This window comes from Podarcis filfolensis (assembly GCF_964270895.1).
Source record: "Podarcis filfolensis genome assembly, chromosome: W".
Classification (NCBI taxonomy): Eukaryota; Metazoa; Chordata; class Lepidosauria; order Squamata; family Lacertidae; genus Podarcis; species Podarcis filfolensis.
Genome location: NC_139619.1, coordinates 30,159,449 through 30,174,427, shown reverse-complemented (window position 1 = coordinate 30,174,427; position 14,979 = coordinate 30,159,449).

Sequence of the window (14,979 nt, the reverse complement as noted above, 5' to 3'; positions counted from 1 at the left end):
CTGGCCAGCAGACTGTCTCGTATCTTTCAAGTCCTTAGACTTAAAAAACAAAATTCTTCAGACAAGTAACAAAAAAAACACGCCTGAGAGTTGAAGGAAAAGATATAATCATACATAAAATTATTCCAAATCAACTGATAAGGAAAAGAGATAAATATAAGGCTCTGACGGATGCTCTAAAAACCAAAACAATTGATTATAGATGGGAGTTCCCAGAAGGGATCTCCTTTTTTAAAGGCAAATGTAGAAAAATTTTGTCTGTACCAGAAGCAGAAAATTTTTGGAGAACCTACTGCCACTTTGGGGACATTCAGAGGAACCGGAACAGTAACGTTTGATATTAACTGAAGTTGTTTTTTCTTCTTCTTTTTTATGTTGAATAATTTCTGCAGAGAGAAGTATATTGTGAAATGAAAAAATGGTATGGGATGCAAGCAACGCGATGTGAAGAGGATTCTTTTATGGAGAGAGTCAGAACTCACAGGGTTAAGAAGTTCTGAGTGACGTCTCACATTCTGAGGCGTGGTTAGAATACTGAGGGGAGTGTTCTACTGTGTCTCTCAGAGACAGTCTGTGTCTTGTCCCGGTCCGGGAGAGGAGCGGAAAATGGGTGCTGTGTCACCGGGAGATTTACGATCTGTTGTTTTTCTACGAGAATAAAGCTCTTTGTAAGATAAGGAAGAAAGCGTGCGTCAGCCTGATTTATTACGCACACACAGCTAACCGCTTCTGCTTCTACGCTGTGTTTCGCTCTGTTAAAGGAAGCTGGACGCTGCCCAGAGGGAGCAGAGCAGCCCAGAGGAAGCGTGTGGACTCCGGGGGCAAGCAAAGCTTCCAATCAATCACCCCAATATCTTTATCAAGCAGAATGCAATCCAAAAGAAAATGGAAAAGAAAATGGAAAAGAAAGAAATGGAAATTTGGGAGGAAATTTGGTTAAATGAAAAAAAAAATTCTTCCAAAAACCAGATGATGAACAGATTAAACTAACCATAAAAACTTTACAGACTCAATTTTCCATGTTAATAAATGAGGAAATAGAATGGAAAATAAAGTCGATGAGACATAGAAACTTTGAATATGCAAATAAATCGAGTAAATTATTGGCCTGGCAGATAAAAAAGGAGCAAGATGACAGAATTATTAGTAAAATTAAAGTTGAGGAAGCTTGGATTCAAAACCCGAAAGAGATCAGGAATAGTTTTGCCAACTTCTATTCAAAACTATATAAAGAAGGCCCGGAGAAGAATGAAAAAATTAAGGAATTCTTAAAGACATGTAAATTACCAATGATTTCTAAGGAAAAAATTAATAACTTTGAATTCCCCCATTACAGCGATGGAAGTACAGCATTCTATTCAAAGATCAAAATCAGGGTCCTGACAGTCTTCCAGCTGTTTATTATAAAAAAATTAGAAGATGCTTTATCCCTACCCCTAAAAGCTCTTGGAAGGAGAGTTATACCTCGGTCATCCATAAACAAGGAACAGGACTATCAAATATTGCTAACTATAGACCTTTTGCTCTGCTAAACAATGACGATAAGATCTATGCTGATATCATCGCGAACAGATTGAAGATATTGTTGAAGGAGACAATTCACAAAGATCAAACAGGTTTTCTCCCTGGAACATATATGCAATCCAATATAAGAACACTGATAAATGAAGGAATGTTAGAATGATGTTGGATAGAAATTAAGTGGTTTCCAGCTGTAATGCTTTAAGAATATGGAAAAAGGGTATAAATAGGTAAAAACATAATTAAAATGATGTTGGATTGGAAATAAGTGGTATTAGCAACAAAGTTAATAAGAATATGCAAAAATGAATTGATAATGGATGAAAATACTGAGTTATAAAATGTTAAGTTATAGAGATAAGATAAATGAAAGAGGGTAAGGATTTGCTGATTTGATTATTTAAATGGGAATACAAGAAGGGGAGGTGTGAGGAAGTCAAAGAAACAAGCAAATGAGTTTTAAGTTATGAAAAAGAATTGTTTTTAATTTTTCTTATTTTTTCTGTGTGTTTATTCTTATTTTTTTGTTTCTTTTATTATGTGTTTTTGTATATTTGTTTTGTAAAATCTTAATAAATATTTCTCAAAAAAAAGAACACTGATAAATGAATACATTTATATTTATAAATGTATAAATATATAAATTTATATATGAATACTTTACAAATTTATAAATGAATACTTGGATCTTAAAATTGATAAACCAGCAGTCATCATGTTTGTCGATTGTCACGGTCCGGTTCACGGGCAATTGAAGTCCCAGCAGGGGACGTCAGGACCGGGGGCAAGATGGCGGGGTGAGAGCAGGAATGGGGGTCCAGAAGCCAGGAGTCAGGAAGCCAATCGTCCTGATGGTAGCTCAGGAAGCAGCAGTGGAGATATTGCTCCAGGACTTGATTAACCCTCTCTGTCTGGCCATCTGTTTAAGGGTGGTACACGGAAGAGAGCCACCTCTCAATACCCAGTCCCTTAAGGAAGGCTGCCCAGAACCGGAACGTGAACTGGGGACCACTATCGGAGATCACTACATCCGGGAGCCCCAGGGGTCTCTGCCGCAGCACCTTGGTCCGAGCATAAGTCTCACAGGACCGCATGTACTTCTTAATGTCCACCCAAACCCCTGGCCACCAGAAAGCTCAGACCAGTAGCTGCAGTGTCCCCCATGTCCGGCGTATCCCCCATGTCCGGCGGTTCACGTGTCATGGCACTGCTCAAGGACCTAGGTCCGGAGCGGCCCTCTGGAATGTAGAGCCGGCTGCGATGGTACACACACCCATCCCAGACATCAAGTGGCGCACCCCCTGGTCCCAAAGGCACCGGGACAGTATCCAACCAGTCCTTGGTGAACAGATCCTGTCGCACAGCCAGGCGAATCTGTGCCTGAAAGTCCTGCTCTCAGGTTCCCTGGAGAAAATTGGTCGAGGTCAACATGGGTGCTGGCTCTGAACCGTCATCCCCAGAGTCCGAGTCCCTCCAGGAAAGAGCGTTGGATTTCTGTTTTGGGTGCCAGGGCAATAGGCGATCTGGAAATTAAAACATGTGAAGAACAAAGCCCACCGTGCTTAAGGCATTTAATGGCTTGGAAATATTCGAGGTTCCGATGATCTGTGAGGACCTGAACCGGGTGCACCTGAAGCAGGTGGCACCATTCCTCGAACGCCACTTTAATGGCAAGGAGTTCACTATCCCAAATATCATAATTCCACTCCGCAGAAGTAAGCTGGCGGGAAAAGAAGGCACAGGGGTGAAGCGACTGCCGTGGCCCCTGTCTTTGAGACAGCACTGTTGGGATACTGCCAGGGAGAAGGGGGCATCAGGCAGGCCCCCAACTGGCTCCGGACAATCACCGGCCTCCCGTGGAACAGCATCAGTCAATTAGCAACACGAGCCTCAGATACGTTCTGAGACTCGTGCACACTCGTCGTCAGAATATGTAAATCATCCACAACGGAAGAGGCAGACAGAGAGAGCATATTTACAGCTTTTTTCAGCGTAGTCAGGAACAAAGGAAAAACATGACTGCTTGCCTTCGTCTCCAGGAAAAACAGCAGTAATACAAAAGCAACATGCAATGGAAGTTCCCAGAGAGAGCTGGAAGTAAACAGGCATGTGATACACAAACCGTTGGTGTGTCTGCTGGGTTTGCATCAACCAAATTCAGCCTGGTTAATACATCAGCAATGTTCTGTGTTTGGTGTACCAGAAAATTACCTGCTTGGTCCCTCTCCACCTGCAGAGAAAGATAGTTGGATACCTCACCAAGTTCCTTCATGTCAAAGTGCTCCTTCAGCTGAGCTACGGTGCTTTGGTACAAAGCCTGATTCTTCCAAAACAAAAGAAGATCATCAACAAAACGTAAACAATACAGTTTGTTTTGCCCCTCCTCTTTGACAAACACACATGGATCAGCTTTACCTTGGTGAAAACCTAGAGAAAGCAATGTCTCAGGGATTTCCGTAGTTTACAGACTATTCCCTTCTGTACCTCCACTCCATCAGGTGGAAGCATATACAGCGCCCCCCCAAATCCCGTACAAAAAAGCTGTGTTCACATTGTGATGAGAAACGTGCAGTTTCTCCTCTGCAGCAATCTTGAGCATTAGCCTAATGCTCTCATACTTGATGGTGGGTGAGTAGGTCTCATAGAAATCCTGTCCTGGTGCCTGTGAAAAACCTCTTGTGACCAATCTGGCTTTGTGCCTGGCAACCTTGCCAGTCTGGTCTGTCTTGGCCTTGAAGACCCATTTGCTGCCAACCAGCCTCATTCCTGGGACTACTGGGACTAGCTCCCAGGTTTGGTTCCTATTCAAGGAATCAACTTCAGCCTTCATGGCATTAAGCCAGGGCTCATCATCTTTAGAGGTTAACTCCTGTACCTCTTTGAAGCTTGCAGGTTCCCACACCTTCTCTGAGCTACCAAGAACAGCAGTTGCTGTCTTAGCAAACTCATCAGCAAATCTCTTTGGAGGTTTGCCATTTGTGGCCATTTCAGATCTGCGTACTAGACGCAAGTCTTCTGCACTCATCTTCTCCTTCTTAGGAGAAAAGTGACCAATGGTGAACAGTGGTTCTTCCAGTTCAGTGTCAGACGCATCAGATGGTTTGATTGAGGCCTTTGCGCTCTTGTAGTCTGCTGTGTCATCACTGTCGCAGACAACAGCAGCAGCGCCGCCCACTGAGCTGGAATCCGAACTCTGATCATCATCCTCAGCTTCCTCTTCTACCTCATCATCATCTGCTTCTTTCACACCATCTTCATCCTCCTCTGAGTGACTCTGGAAAATTCCCACATTCCCCCCCCTAGGATTGTACTCAACACTCTTTGTGAACCTAATGGACTTTGAGTCAGTCATGAATACCCTGTATGCACCTTTTTCATACCCCATGAACAAACCATGTGCCCCATGCTTCCCAGGCTTGCTGCTCTGTGGGGTGTGTACCCACATGTCAGAACCAAAGATTCTCATGTGCTTGACGTAAGGTTTCTTACCAAACATTTTCTCATAGGGAGTACAACCAATAGGTGATGACAGTCTCCTGTTGTATGAATAAACAAAAGTATTCAAAGACTCCACCCAATAGTTCTCAGGGAGATTGGCATCATGCAACAAGGTTTTTAGTCCTTGCAGCAAAGTTTGGCTTGCCCGCTCGCAAAGTCCATTCTCCCACGGAGATCTGGGACTTGAGAGGTCGTGCTGGATTCCCTTCTCAGTCAGGAAAGCTTCAAACTGTTGAGAAGTGAATTCACCGCCTTGATCTGTAAACAAACAGCTAATGCGTTTACTGTGGGCATTTTCCAACCAAGCACAGAACGCCTTGAACCTAGGAAATGCTTCTGACTTCTGCTGGAACATAAACACATGAATGTACCTGGAAAAATAATCAATTAAAACCATTAAGTACCTCGCTCCACCCAAAGAGGGCGCAAGTGTACCAACCAGGTCTGCGTAGATTAGCTGATAGGGTTTGGAAGCCTGTCGGCTAGACACTTTGCCTTTCAGAGCAACCTTCACCTTGTTTTCTGCGCAAGATACACATTTTATGTGAAACTTACAGGGCTTGATGTCCAAACCTGAACCAACCCAGGCATCTTGGCCAGTGCCTGCCAAGATAAATGACCAAATTTTCGATGCACTTCAAATTTTGTGGCACTTCAGGAGAGAGGCTGTAATCTTCCAGAGGAGGAAAAGGTCTGCAACATTCTAAGTTCTCTCCCTGATAGCTGGGTCAATCTCGTTCTCACGCTGGAAGCTATGTGTGAAGAAGATCTGACTCTGGATTATGTTACTGGCAGGCTGCTGGAGGAATGGCAGAGGCGTGACAGAAAGGAGTTGTCAGCTTCAAGTGCTTTGTCAAGCAATCGGCTTGTGAGGAGTGCAGGCAGCATTTCTGAGGAGAAGCAGCCAAAACAACGTACCCGAGCTACGGCTGGCAAAGAGGCTGTGTTTGCTGTTCGGCGTTGTTACCAGTGTGGTTCTACTCGGCATCTGAGGAAGCAGTGTCCGGAGGAGGCCAAAGCAGCGCAAGCAGGAGAAGTTTGCAAAGAAGAAGCAGACGGCGCAACTTGTGATGGCCGTGGTTGAGTGTCCTGATGAGCGGCGAAACACCTGGATTATTGATTCAGGGAGTTCCCGGCATATTGTTGTTTCAGAGGCGTTTTTCACCAAGAAAGTTGCTACACCACGGAGCCTGATGGAAGGGCTTCAGACACTGTGCCACACTCCAAACTTTCTCAATTGGTCCTCGCAGTACCTCGCCCAGGTCTGATAATTGTGGCCATTAAGCTTTGGGCACGGAACCCCATCTGAGGCTTGTAAAAGCTCCATTTCAGCTCTTTACTTCAGCAGTGAGCCTCATTCCCTTCAAAGGCTCTTTATCTCTGGCAGGTCGTAAATTAAGAGGCCTTCTTCTCTCTTGGGCCTAATTACTTGGCTTGGACTTCAAAGACTCTCTGCCGTGACACAGAAAAGCCTTGCTTTTCTCCACATACCTCTGTCGCTGCCAGGATCTCACAGGCATCAGCAGTCTTACTCTCCTGTAAGCGCCGTGATTCTGGGCCCGAAACCCTGTTGTTGGGATACTGCCGGGGAGACGGGGGCATCAGGCAGACCCCCAGCTGGCTCTGGATGATCACCGGTCTCCCGTCAGTCAGCGACACGAGCCTCAGATATGTTCCGAGACTCGTGTACACTCTGTCAGCAGAGTATGTAAATCATCCACAACGGAAGAGGCAGACAGAGAGAGCATATTTACAGCTTTATTCAGCGTAGTCAGGAACAGAGGAAAAACATGACTGCTTGCCTTAGTCTCCGGGAAAAACAGCAGTAATACAAAAGCAACATGCAACAGAAGTTCCCAGCGAGAGCTGGAAGTAAACAGGCATGTGATACACAAACGTCGTGCCTGTACCTTTTAAGGTGGAATTGAACTATATCCTAACGTCCACGGCCCCAATCGCCTGGTCCGAGGCATCCACCTCGAGTATGAAAGGGAGCTGTGAGTCCAGATGGGCCAGGATGGGGGCAGAGGTAAATGCCTCCTTCAGGAACTCAAACACCTCTTGCGCTGCCGGTGTCCACTGAAACATGGCATCCTTCCAGACGAGGGCGCAAATGGGAGCAACCACATGTGAAAATCCCTGAAGGACAGCTCACAGATGTTGGACCAGAGCCTCAACACCACACAGGAAGTTCTGGCACAGACAGCGAAACAATGCCTATTCCGTCTGCCAAAGATAGGAGAGTGTTAAAGAGGAGGGGACAGAGACATCACATGAAAATTCCACGCCTTTTCTGCTGGCTGAAAAACTGGCTGCTTCTTGAAAACACAGATATTTTGGATTTGGAAGGGTTCAATAATAGGTTTGGCTGGCATGCATATATATGGTATGACAAGGTTAAAATTCACCAAGGTTTCAAAAACCATATTGTTAGGAAAGCACTATATAATGTTTGGATTCGGTATAAAGATTTGTTGGAAAACAAAACTCCTAGGTGGTTGTCACCAATGGAAGCTAAGGAAGTGAAAAAACTTAATATGGAATCTAAATGGCCAAAATACTGGGAAATTATAGAACAAGAGGAGGGAAAAGTGAAATTGCAGAGCTATGAGAAATTGAAGTCAAAAGTAAGAGACTGGCCTCATTATTACCAGATAAATGAAGTTTTCAAACAGGACAGGAAAATTGGTTTCCAGGTGGAGAGATCAAAATTAGAAACAGAATTGTTGGAACCCAATACTAAGAATTTGTCAAGAATGTATAACTTGCTGTTGAAATGGAATACACAGGATGAGATGGTTAAATCAGCTATGATTAAATGGGCACAAGACATTGGTCATGACATTATGTTTGCTGACTGGGAACAGTTATGGACTACCGGTATAAAGTTTACGGCATGTAATGCCTTAAGAGAGAACATTATGAAAATGATTTATAGGTGGTACATGACCCCAGTCAAGCTTGCAAAAATCTATCATATGCCCAATAATAAATGCTGGAAATGTAATGAAACTGAAGGTACTTTCTACCACCTTTGGTGGACGTGCCCAAGGATCAAGGTCTTCTGGGAAATGATCTATAATGAAATTAAGAAGGTACTTAAGTGTACCTTTCACAAGAAACCAGAGGCCTTTCTCCTGGGCATGGTGGGCCAATTGGTGTCAAGGAAAGATAGGACGTTCTTTATGTATGCTACAACAGCAGCAAGAGTTCTTTTAGCAAAGTATTGGAAGACACAAGAACTACCCACACTGGAAGAGTGGCAGACGAAGGTGATAGACTATATGGGACTGGCTGAGATGACTGGCAGAATCCGTGACCAAGGGAAAGAGACGGTGGAAGAAGATTGGAAGAAATTTAAAGTTTATCTTAAGAACTGTTGTAAAATTAATGAGTGCTAAAATGTCATGGGTAATGTAAAACAGAATTGCAGTGACAAATAATTGGGTAAGAGAAAAAAGATTAAAGAAAGTGAATTATAAGTAATTGAAATTAGGGGTCGCTGGAAAAGTTTAAAACAGGGATGCAGAAAAGGGAGGTATGGGGAAGTCGTTGAAATAAGGTCTAAGAAAAAGAGGTTATGAAATTATACGTGTTTATATGTTTGTTTGTTTATGTGTTGTTAGTTGTATTGTGTTTTAATATATGTTGGAAAATCAATAAAAATTTATTTAAAAAAAAAGAAAAAGAAAATTCCACGCCTTTTCTGTTGGAGACGGGGCGGGCGTAAGGCACTCCCAGAATCTGAGCCGGAGGATTCAGATGCATGATTGTAACATGCTGCTTGTACATATGTAAAATAAAGACTGTATATATGTATCTCTGAGTGAGCAGAGGCATTTCTTGCAGAGAGCGTTCACAAGCCATCTCAGCATTCTGGGAGTCTCAGTTCTCTTCGCAAGGAGAGGGAAGCTGAGCCATGCAAAACCCATCGAAAGACAAAAAAGGTACGTCCGAACAGCCGAAGGGAACAGCTGGGGGAGCCAGAGGAGGGTTATCGATGGAGGCAGTCTGGCAGCAGAATGTTTTGTTGCAGTCACAAGTTGCGGAACTTGCCAGCAAACTTGACTTGCAAGTTAAATTGTTGGAATCAGAGAGAGCAAACAAGGCTAGCAGGACTATACCCTTGCTCCTCAATAAATTTGATGGGAACAGCCAGCGATACTCTAGCTTCCGGACAGAGATAATATACATGTTGGAACTGAGAAAGAATGACTTTAGATCGGATGAGGAGAAAGTTGCCTTTATAATCGCTCGCTTAGAAAAAGATGCGAAAGAGCGGGAAGTTCCTTTGATAGCAGGGAATCACGCAGCACTGAAGAACATGAAGGATTTTATAGATATGATGGACGCTGTGTTTCTAAGTGCCTTACATACTAAGGTTACATCACAACAGCTCCTGGACCTGAAACAAGGTAGCAGGCCAGTAAGAGTTTACTGGGCTCAGTTTGCTACATTAATACACCAGCTACAGTGGTCTATGGATTCTTCACCGGTGGAAGCGATTTTCAGAGGAGGTTTGAACGCAGAGGTTCAAGACCAGCTGGCCAGAATGCCAGAACCTTCTAGCTTTGATGAACTTGTGAGAGTCTGCCTTCAGATTGGACTGAGAGAGGAAGCTTGGGAGGCAGAGAGAAAGAGTGCAGCCGGGAAACATTGGCGCGAAAGTCGCATTCCTGAAATTCCAGAGCGTAGAGCTGGCAGCGGGCCCAGAAAGAATGGGGAGGAGGCGATGGAATTGGGGGCTGCGCACACCAAAACCACTTCGACCATTAGCACAGCAACCAAGGAGGAGAGGAGGGGCTGGAAAGAGACCAGGAAGTGTTTCCTATGCAACCAGCCCGGACATATTGCCAAGCAATGTCCAAAATGACGTGCCTGGGAATCCTTGTCGGGAGCAGAAGTGAAGGAAGGTCACGGAGCACAAGGGCAGGACCAGGAAAACGAGGGTGCCTTGCTGGAAGTGGAGGCCCACAGCTAGGAAAGGAAGAACTAAGAGGTCTCCGAGCCATTGCTCCAGTCCCTGGAATCACTTTGGCGGTGAAACTACTGTGAGGAGAATCAGAACTTACAGGGTTAAACAGTTCTGTGTGACGTCTCACATTCTGAGGCGTGGTTATGTTCACATACGGGAATATTTCTTTGTGTGTGAGCTTCCTTTCGTTTTTGGCTGAGAGACGAAAGGATGTCCGCTCTCTCGCCGGGCTGATTTATGATGTTTTTCTTCTCATTAAAGGCTGTTGGAGATTAGCAAGAAGCCTGCATTCAGTCTGATTTATTATCCACACACAAGGCAACACTTCCTGCCGCTGCAAAACTCTGCTAAGGACTCTGCTAAGAGAGCTAAGAGAGCTCAAGTTTTCTATCGGCACAGGCGTCCATCGGCGCAGCAGAAGTGTGCCAGGCGCCATCTTATCTCACAGGTTATGGAAGCTAGCCAAGCTTTGGAAGCTGTTGCCACGTCGTGCCTGTGTGTGTGGGAGAAGCCAGCTGGAGCTCCTGCCTAACGTTTGAGGCAGCGAAGCTTGCTGGGGAGGATCTCATCTTCAGGACCGGGTGCCAAGAGGAGCTGCTGTTACGTGAGTAGGCTCAGCCCCAGGGGAGAAGATGGCAGATAGCCAGGAGTCATACTCCGTCCCCTTCGAAAAATTAAATGGGAGAAACTGGGAGGAGTGGTCAAGGAAGCTGAAGGCCTGGCTGGTAGCCAAGGGTCTGTGGGAGGCGATCCGAGGGCCCCCACAGCAAGCTGCAGACGGAGCTGCAGCAGCAGATGTTGCAGCTGCCCAAGCCTCACAGAGGAAAAATCAGAAAGCCCTAGGAGCTATAGTGCTCAGTTTGGAGGGCTCACAGCTACCTTTGGTGGAGGGTCTTGAGACTGCTCATGAGGCCTACCAGGCACTAGAGAGAGTGCACCACAGGACCACAGCTGGGGCAAAGATCCACACCACCAGAAGCTTGTTTGAGCTGAAGCTGCGTCCTGGTGATAGCATCAGACAGCATGTGACTGTGATGCTCTCTGTTTTCAACAAGCTGAGACTGTTGCAAGTCAACTTTACTGAGGAACTGAAAGTTTATATTTTGCTCAGCTCTTTGGACAAAAGTTATGACAATTTGTGTCTAACTTTGGAATCGATGAATCCAGCGGATCTTACGCTGCAGTATGTGACTGGTCGTTTGTGTGACGAGGAGGAACGCCGTCTCAGAGAGGGCCGAGCTGGCGCAGGGTGCCCTGCCGGTAGCAGAGGGGGGGCCAAGCCAGAAGGCACAGTTCAGGCTTTTTCCACTCGTCGTTGTTTTGTCTGCGCGTCTGTTGACCATCTGCGTCGATCCTGTCCGAGGAGAGCCAGAGAGGCCGGGCAGGATGTCTCCAAGGTCGCTTCCCACGGCAGTCAGCCAAGTCCTCGTGGCAGCCAGCCAGGTTTCCATGGCAGCCAGTCTAGGAGAGGAGGCCAGCGTGGGAATGCGAAGGGAGGACGTGACAGAGGAAGTGAGAAGGACGGTTCTTCTTATCACCTAGCTGCCTCTATGGCAACGCTAAGGGACAACTCCAGTGAGGGCAGCATGCTGCGTTGGGTCACCGACTCAGGAGCCAGCCATCACCTGATGCCATCGCCATCTAGTGGTGAAATGTGGAACTGCAGGGCTGTTTCAACTGGGAAAACAGTCACTCTTGCTGATGGCTCACAGAGACAATTAACCACTGTTGGCAATGTGTTTGTTTCTTTTTTACAGGCAGAGCTGGAGGTCTACGTTGTGCCAGGAATGAAGTGTTGTCTTTTATCTGTATCTGCTCTTGTAAAGGAGGGTTATAAGGTTTGCTTTGAAAATGATGTCTGTTCCATTTCCAGGGGTGGGAAACAACTGGTCAATGTTGCATGTCAGAACAACCTCTTTGTTCTGGAGACACCTCTGGAGGGTAAGGGGGACGCTGAGACAGCACAGGCGCAGTGTGCTAACATTCCCACACATGACTCGTGTGCTCACTTGTGGCACAGGAGAATGTCGCATAGCTGTTGGAAATATATCCAGAAGTTGCCCGAATGCATTGAAGGTTGTAAGATGAAAGCATGTGATAAATTCTTGGATTGTAGGGCATGCAAAAGAGCAAAGATAAAAAGGTGCAGTTATCCCAGATCGGAGAGGGTAACCACAAGGCCTTTTGAGCTTGTGCATACAGACCTTTGTGGACCCATGCCAGTGCCGAGTCTGGGCGGGGCCAGGTATGCGCTCACACTGACAGATGATTTTTCGAGGAACGGCTGGGTTTTCTCGCTGAAATGGAAAAGCGAGGCGGCGCAACTGGTCAAAGACTGGGTTGCGGCGGTGGAAGTACAGTTTTCCACCAAGGTGCAGAGCTTTCAGAGTGACCGAGGCGGAGAGTTCACCGGGTCTGCTCTGCAGAGTTTCTTCCGCCAGAAGGGAATAAGTCACAGGTTGACGGTTTTTTTTCTCCTCAGGAGAATGGCGTAGCGGAACGCAGGAACAGAACGCTAGCTGAGGCAGCTGACGCTCTACTGTTTGACTCTGGTTTGCCTCAGAGCTTTTGAGCCGAAGCTTGGAAAGCTGCCAGCTTCAATTTGAACAGGTCCTATAGCTCTGTTGTAGGGGACACACCCTATTTTCTGCTGCACGGGAAGAAGCCCAAGGAGCATTTCTTCCGTGTGTTTGGTTGCGAAGCTTGGGTGCTTGTGTCAAAGGCTCAACGCAAGAAAGGTGACCCGAGGTCCCGGAAAATGATATTTTGTGGGTATGAGCCTGCGACAAAAGGGTGCAGGTTTGCCTATCCAGAAGGCGATCAGTCCAGGATTCTAGTCAGCAGGAGTGCTGAGTTCTGTGAGCAGAGTGGTTGGTCAAGGATCCATGCGAATCCTGACGTTCTCTCAGAGTGTCTGTCTGATTCCGATGAGGAGGGAGAGTTAGAAGCTGAACCTGTTGATGAGGACCAGGTCTCTGACCAGGGTCAAGAACAGGGAGGGGCATCTCCACAGGTTGTTAAAAGAGAGCCCAAGAGTGAGCCTTCGTCTCCCGTTAGTCAAGTGCAGAAGGCCAGAAGACGCAGTAAGTCAGAGGGGGAGTCTTCTGATAACAAGGACACACTTACTGGCCCCAGTGGGTCAGAGGGAGCACCTGAGGCAGTGCTCAGACGTTCCACACGCACTACAAAGGGGGTACGACCTGAGAGGTTTGAGGTCACCGGCGTGTGGGTTGGTTTAGCGCAGTGCGAACCTGAGAGTTTTGAGGAGGTTCAACAGTTGCCTGAAGCAGAAGCCAGGAAGTGGCAAGAGGCAATGGGAAAGGAGTTGAACTCAATGAGGTCCTTAGGTGTGTTCTCCACCACGAAGCTGCCAGAGGGCAAGCAGGCCGTGAGCTGTGCACAGACAGGTAGACAGGTGCAAGGTTTTGCCAAAGAGCTTGGTAAGAAGTTTAAGCTCAAAAACCTTGGTCCCGTTCAGGTTTATCTAGGCGTTAGGATAGACAGGTCTGAGAACGGGAGTTTCTTGCTCAGTCAGAAAGGCAAGATTGAGCAGTTGCTTGAGAAGTTCCGGATGTCTGACTGTGCAGGGGTCAGAACGCCCATGGAGACCAACTTCGTGAAGGACAGTCAGCTTGGGGAGCGTCCTGAGTTCCAAAACCCTGAGGTGTTTCAGTCAGCGCTAGGGAGTCTGTTGTATCTCTCTCAGTGGAGCAGACCAGACATAGCGTTTGCTGTGAATCTGCTCAGCAGGGAGGCTACAAAGCCCAGTGTGAATGCCTGGCAAGGCATCAAGAGAGTGTTGAGGTATTTGCAGGATACCAAAGAGGTTTGCCTCATGTTGTCAGCTGAAGATGACGCACGGCTTATGTGCTGGAGTGACAGCGATTGGGCTTCTCTTGGAGACAGGAAGTCCGTGTCTGGGCTGGTGGAAAAGTTTGGGGAATCCCTGGTTGGGTGGAAGTCCCGGAAGCAAAGTCTTATTGCACTTTCTTCCACCGAGGCTGAGTTCAGTGCGTTGTCAGATTTGTGCAGGGAGTTGGACTTCTACCGGTGCTTGATCCAAGAGATCTGTGGGGATTGTTGCTTGCCCATAACTGTTTGGGGAGACAATCAACCTTGTCTTAGGTTGGCAGAATCTGGACAGTTCAAGTCCAGAACCAAGAATTTGGACATACGTTTCCAGAATGTATGTCAGAGTGTCCAGGCAGGTTGGATACGGCTCAAGTATTGTTCGAGCCGGGAGAACCTAGCTGATGGGTTTACCAAACCCTTGACCTTCCAGCGACATGGGGAGTTCTGTGAAGGGTTGTGTTTGGGGTGAGTTATACTCACAGTTTCCCTCAGGATGCGAGACGAGAGGGGGTGTGAGGAGAATCAGAACTTACAGGGTTAAACAGTTCTGTGTGACGTCTCACATTCTGAGGCGTGGTTATGTTCACATACGGGAATATTTCTTTGTGTGTGAGCTTCCTTTCGTTTTTGGCTGAGAGACGAAAGGATGTCCGCTCTCTCGCCGGGCTGATTTATGATGTTTTTCTTCTCATTAAAGGCTGTTGGAGATTAGCAAGAAGCCTGCATTCAGTCTGATTTATTATCCACACACAAGGCAACACTTCCTGCCGCTGCAAAACTCTGCTAAGGACTCTGCTAAGAGAGCTAAGAGAGCTCAAGTTTTCTATCGGCACAGGCGTCCATCGGCGCAGCAGAAGTGTGCCAGGCGCCATCTTATCTCACAACTACAACTCCCAAATGTGCGCCACCTGACTGTTCACGCTCTAATTCACTCTGGTGCTTCTGCAGATTTTTTTGACATAGACTTGGCCCTGGAGCAGCAGTTGGCACTAATCCCTTTAGATTTTCCCTTACAGGTCCAGACGATTGATGGACGGCCCCTAGTGGCAGGGGATGTCACGTACCAGACCCCACCCATGAGGATGGAGGTGGATCGCCATGCAGAGACACTGTCTTTCCATGTGACTAAGCTG